Source organism: Neofelis nebulosa, chromosome 7 (assembly GCF_028018385.1).
Source record: "Neofelis nebulosa isolate mNeoNeb1 chromosome 7, mNeoNeb1.pri, whole genome shotgun sequence".
Classification (NCBI taxonomy): domain Eukaryota; kingdom Metazoa; phylum Chordata; class Mammalia; order Carnivora; family Felidae; genus Neofelis; species Neofelis nebulosa.
Genome location: NC_080788.1, coordinates 80,064,668 through 80,070,667, shown reverse-complemented (window position 1 = coordinate 80,070,667; position 6,000 = coordinate 80,064,668). Strand labels below are relative to the sequence as shown.

Genomic DNA, 6,000 nt, shown 5'->3' with positions numbered 1-6,000 from the left:
CTGGCTCAGAGACAAACCCACATAAGACTGCCTCGAGCACTCAGAATATAGATCACGGTTATGCGATGTGTAAAACACACAATGGCCTGAATAAGGAGCTAAGTATATAAGTGCAAACAAACCCGTTTTTATAGTTAGCATGGCATTTTGAATGAAGCTTTAAGCCTAAAGGACACTCTCCTACTTGCAGATGAAGATGGGGAATGTAACAGTAAGTACTGTTTTTATATATAGAAGTCTAATATGGGAAATTATGAACCTAAATCAAATTAAAGCTGAATTTTTCCTTCCCCATAAAAATTGGAAAACCTTGCCTTCCCTTATCTAAAATATTGTTTTTCTTTCAGTTCCATTAACTTGCTTTGGATTCATGGAAATTCTGAACAGAGATGTGAGAATGACTACAATTTGAGGTATCTGTTAAATACAGCAACATGACATCACAAGGTATAATCTCATTCCTTGCATTATATAAAAGTTCTGCAGAGAATCGATAAATACATGCATATCTGGGAATTTGAATCAGTTAAAAATAGGCAGGTAATAGATATGGAAATGGAAATTTGGAGAATTTTTTTAAAGGCTAATTTTATTCTAACGCAGCGGAACATTTTCTTTCATGTATTTTTTTCCCAATTTCTAGAACATTCACCTCATTAAGGTGTCACAAAAAGTGACAATATAAACAGTTTCCCACACATCTCCTGTAGGTTGTGCTAAGGGCTATAAAAATATTATATTCTGACAATTTCACAGATCTCATAAGATTAGGTCAAAAGATTTTTACTCAGTAGAGAAATTTCTACAGAGAACAACTAGGTGATGTTTTCTCTAAATCCTAACATGTTCAGTAAGATACAAGAAAGTATTTTATCTCAATATAAAATAGTATCTTACTAGTGAAAGAAAATGTGGAGGATAATTTCTTGTTAATCTAAGATGGTTTACTGAACATTCTACCTAGAGAACTCCATTTGTTACCAGATAGTTCCTATAAGTAACTTCCAGCTCTGTGATTCTACAATTTGTGACAATTTCTCTTAGGTAAGTGTCATCTGGTAAGAATAGACAGCAGCTAATAGGCCCTGGACCAAGCCATGGTTATGCATTGGAAACAGGAATGGAATGAAGAGAGAACAAAAATAACTTTTCAGTGAATAATTTTGAGTGAACTAGGTTGCAGATTTTTAACTGATTCCCTTCTCATTGTTAAATGTTTCAGATTCTCCCTGAGAACTGTAGCCAGGACTCAGAAATGACTGACATACTAACAGAAGTTCATGTCATTTGACTTCAGAGTGGGTCATAGGCTATGGAGAACTACACTAATTCTTTCAGACTCTGAGAGGCCATCTCATAAATATCTATTTCAGTGCTCTAAAATGATTAAATGACATCATGATGACCTAGTTTAAGGAAAATGTTACATGAGGGCCCTAAATGGCACCCTGGTGGTCTGAAAGAGTTAATGCAGTTTCCTTAAGTGGCCAACTCAGTGCTAGTTTGCAATGAACAGAGCAGGGAATGTGTCCCAATAACTCACTGATAGCTTCATCCAATATAAGTATATTAAGTTGAGAGAAGTCATTTGAAGGAGTCTATAATAGAGCAGGTGGTAATTTTGATTAATACAACAGCTCTGCTAAGGAAGGAAAGATGGAGCCTATGGAAATTCAATAACCCTATGGAGAAACATTGAGGAGATGTTCCTCTTAAAGAGTATCTCAAGAGATCATGATGCATCAACATATATTATGTTCTTCGAAATTACAGCTGAGCTTTCTGTGTAGCACACTATGAGAGCAAATAATATTTGTACTTTAATAGCAGAGAGTGTGAGCCTAGGAGAATGTCTTTCTAATTTTTCAGTGTCTTCAATGTCGTAGAACTATAATACATCAGAACAGCAGATAGCAATTAGAAACTAATCTATTCTTATATTACAAGAATGTTCTTACTACAAAGTTATAAAAAATGTAACCATTTTATATGAGGTTTAACATTGTTAGAGCAAATTCTACAATCAAGTTGGGCATAGAAAAAGGTGAGAAAATGCGAGAGAGAAATAGCCGATAAGTTCAAGAAAGGTAATTTTTAGGTAAATTTTACAGGTAGTGAACACATTTTGACATGCAAAAATAATTTGGTTAAATGCATCAATTGATAGAAGCGTAGAAACATGGAGCAAAAGGAAGTAATAACTAATCTTTTATTCAGCTTAAAATTACCAATGTAAAAGCATATACATGTCAATACATATGTATATATGTGAAGCCCAGAAATGGCCCAAGGAGAAGCATATTTAAATATATAAAAGAGAAATTTATTATATGTCATAGGAGACCTTTCAAATCTATGAGCAAGACAAGGATTCTGGAAGTCACTGTAAATCAAAAATTAATTGTGAAGAGAATAGATTCTTGGGTCATACCTCTTAGTTCTAATTTTAGCTCTTCTGTTTAATAGCTGTATTACCTTGAGCAAATCACTTAACTGCTCTTCACCTTCTTTGTCTGAAAGTTGAGGAGCATAACACTACCCACCCTGTTGGGTTGTAAGAATTAACAGATAATAAATACAAAGCATTTGGCAGAGTGTCTGGCTCATAGTAAACCCCCATGAATGCTAGTCCTTATTATTATTATTCAATAAATGGCTAACCATTTAGAAAACACCAGATAGCTCCCCTCTCATAACTATCAAAAATAAAATCGGGTGGATTAAAGTGTTAAATTTTAAAAGTAGAAAAGACTGTATATCTGTATATCTGAAATACTGATAATCTAGTATTAAGGGAAAGCAGGAAACACAAAGCCTTAGGTCTATAGAATGCTGCTTAAATTTTAAACTTCTAATGGGAAAAATATTTATAAAAATAAAAGACACATGACAAAATGGAAAACATAATACAAAGCGTTATCATAATTTATATAGAGAGCTAACTTGCTATCAATTTTTTTTATAATTTATCAAGTAGGTAATAAACATAAACAGATGGTATAGATTGTAACTTCACTTCTCTTTCTAACCTCTGAGATTTATCAAACTCTTAGTAACTTTTTCTCCACATGAAGGAAACAACTTAAATGTTACTTCAGCAGGAAGATCTTTTCTGTTCAATCTAAATTAGATCTCCCTCTATTTCTTTCTCATGGTATCCCCCCCTTTTATCATGGTTCCTGTTGGTCTTTATCATAGGTTTATGTGTGTGGGTTTCTTCTCCTTTTCTCTCACTAGACAATATAGGGATAGACCATAGAGTATTTCCCACCCTATGGGAAGCCCATAGCATATAGCAGACATTTGAAGTAATGAAAGTGAATATCATAAAAGGTCTTGTACACCATGTTAAGGCATTTAGCCTTTATAGCTAAGAAAGTCATACAAGAATTTTAAGCAGGATAAATCCTTCTTGGGCTTTAGTGAAGGGTGGGTGGGGAATGAACTGGAAGGGAACATGACTGGAAGCCAGGTGGTGGATTTGAAAAGGAATTGAAACAATCCAAGAAATTATGAAGATCTAAACTAAGGAAGTTTAATGGAAATAGAAAGAAGAGAAATGGTTCCAAATATATTTAAAATTAGACTATTTTAACTGAAGCAGAGTACATATAGGGAAATAATGAGAATGAAATTTGATTTTGGATTTTAGGCCAGACTGTAAACCTCTAATCCTCTATCAAGACATTTGTAATTCCTTAAGGAGTAAAAAGTCAATGAAGAATTTGAAAATAGGGGTTTTGTTTTTGTTCTTGTTTTTCTTTTTGTTTGTGTGTATGTTTAATCCATCTTAATTGGCAGTACTAGGTTACTGGGACATATGGAATGACTTCTAGGACCAAATGCAAGTTGAATATTTAGTTTTATGAATCAATACTCTAACTGAGTCATAAATCTTTAGATTCAAGGTCATCTCAATGAAGAAATTTTGGGATCCTGGCAATTATTGTCAAATGAACTTCCTTTATCATTATCACCACCACCGTCATTATCATCACCACCACCACAATCATTAATAATGGCAGCAAGGCCAGCAGCAACATCAGCAAACATTTATTGAGCAGTTATTCTGTATAAGGCTCTACAGTTTGTGCTTGAGTACATTGAAATCTGACACACTCCCTGACATCAAAGAGGGTGGAGTCTGGGCATTAAAATGCCCTAGCCATGTAGAGTAGCATGTGATAAAATGAGTTATAGGAAAGTAATTGCTGCTGGAGTTCAAATAAGAGACAGTTGACCGTAGTTGAAAAGTCTTTAGGAAAAGCTACATGGAGGAGGTGAGACTTGAATAGACCTTCAAGGAAGGAACAAATTAAGATAAATATAGAGGAAGGGCAACTACTCAGACAGCCTTGTAAGAGCAAGAGTGGAGGTGGAGTTCCCACATCTGTTTCCAGGACAAGCAGACAAGTGGACAAATGCTTTGACTAAAGCATCAAGTTCATAAAAAGAAGTGAGGGAAGTGTTCAGAGAATTGGATGGAAACAGATTGTAAGGTGTCTTTGATGTCAAACTAATGATGGTTTATTTTGAACAGACTTATGATCACTTATTTTGAGGAAAGTGGAGAATCACTTACAAGTTTTGAGCAAAGTAGCTACTTGTGAAAAAAGTTGTTTTTTAGGGTTTTTAGAGGATGAATCTAATGAGTGTGTTCTGAGTAAATCTTAGAGGTGAAAATTCACGTTGATAACACTAGTTACCATAGCAATATTTTAGGAAAAGAAAATGAGCAGCTGATGTGAGACTGGAGAAGGAGAAAATATATGAGATTTTTTTCTTTCATTTCATTATGAAAAATTAGAAAATAAAAAAGTATATGGAATAATGTAACAAGCCCCCATATATTCACCAACCAACTTCAAAAGTAATCATTTCATGACCACTCTTTTTTATCTCTCTTCGACCTACATCTTTAACTCTAAGTTTTTTGAAATCAATCATCAATACCTTTAATTTATATATATTTGAGTTTGAATTTCTAAAAGATAAAGACTAATTAGTGAACATTGGCATATACTATTACCATATCTAATATATTAACAATTTTAACAATCCCAAGTATGTAGTCAGTAGTTAAGCTTCTATAATTTTTGTATGAAATTTTTTATAAGTCCTTTCTTTGAATAATATCCAAATAAGGTCCATTCATTGTATGTAATTGGTTAATGAAGTTTCTTAAATATTTTTAATCTTTAATTTCACCGTGTATCTCTTTTTTGATCTTGAAATGCATTAAAGTGACAGAGACAATATTTGCTAATTTCATATTCATGGTAATATTTATAATGTTCTTCCATCTCCTGTATTCCCCACAAAATGGTGATTAAATTAAAAAACTTGATCAGATTTAGACTTTTTTTTTTTTTTTTTTGGCAAGAATTGCTTATAGGTTGTGCTGTGTACTATCAGCGGGCATATAATATTTGCTTGCTTTTTGTTTGTGTGTGCTATAAGAACTGTTTCCAGTGGGTTTCTTTCTTTATTTCAAAAGAAATAAAATAAACTCATGTTAAAATATATTTGATGCATTTCAATCTATTGCAATTATCTTTGTTAATGTTCAAATTTGTCCTATCTTCGCTGAATTGGGAACCTCCTTAGGTTGACTTCTGTATCTTTTTGATACAATCCTGGTAGGCTTTGAGAGCTTTCTAATTCCTTTATATGGCAAGATGTCTCAAGATCATCTTTTAAATTTTCTATCCAACACTCAGAATCACCCATTCTCCTAGAAGACTTTATTGTGTGTGTTGTGAAATGGTAAAGACCACAAACGGGTGCTAAGAGTGCTCAATGTTTTACAGTCAGTCATTGTTTTTTTCATATTTCAGAGCACAAGTCTAAGAAGCATGTACTTTTTAAGGATAAAGTTTGTGAGTTTGTATAATTGATATTTATTGTGAGTTGTAATTCAAATTCAGGTGTATGTGATTATTACCTAACCTTATTGATTTTACATTTGGTTCCTATTTCTCTCATGCCAACACTTCTGGT

At 33.2% G+C, this 6,000-nt stretch overlaps 1 long non-coding RNA gene across 3 annotated transcripts in view; it reads left to right on the top strand.

Annotated features, from left to right (window-relative positions):
- LOC131517046 (uncharacterized) overlaps positions 1-6,000 on the top strand; it is a 140,161-nt gene that overhangs the window by 95,435 nt on the left and 38,726 nt on the right. For all 3 annotated transcript variants that reach the window (XR_009264356.1, XR_009264358.1, XR_009264357.1), the window contains one exon: positions 348-447. This is a non-coding gene — a long non-coding RNA (uncharacterized LOC131517046). The remainder of the gene's footprint in view (positions 1-347; positions 448-6,000) is intronic.